A 437-nucleotide genomic window follows, 5' to 3' on the forward strand; every position below is an offset into this window, starting at 1 on the left:
GGCATTTCCATCAACCCCAGCTGTTCTTTTATTTTTTTCTACCTGTTTGCAAACAGTATGCTAACAGGCTAACTTGAAAAGATGTCACTTAGCGTTTAGAAATCCTTATTATTTAAAATCGAATCAAATAGGTTGCAGCTCCCTTGTTCACAAAAAGTTATATTTTAAAGAGTTATGTGAGAAAAGTATGAAAATCATATTGCTTCTTCATCTATGACTTCCACTTTCCCTGTTAGTTTATCAGCTCAATTGCTCGTTTGAAGTGTTGTTAAATACCGCCTTATGTAGATTTGTATATTAGGGCCCCAATTAGGATCCAAAAGATAACACAGGGCATTGCGTTTGATGAGTAACTACCTCAGTTTCTCAGTGAAGAACCATAGCTCACCCATGATAAGCTTCAAAAAGAGACCCACTGATTATCTCATGATGGGTAT

This window comes from Oreochromis niloticus, linkage group LG7 (assembly GCF_001858045.2).
Source record: "Oreochromis niloticus isolate F11D_XX linkage group LG7, O_niloticus_UMD_NMBU, whole genome shotgun sequence".
Classification (NCBI taxonomy): Eukaryota; Metazoa; Chordata; class Actinopteri; order Cichliformes; family Cichlidae; genus Oreochromis; species Oreochromis niloticus.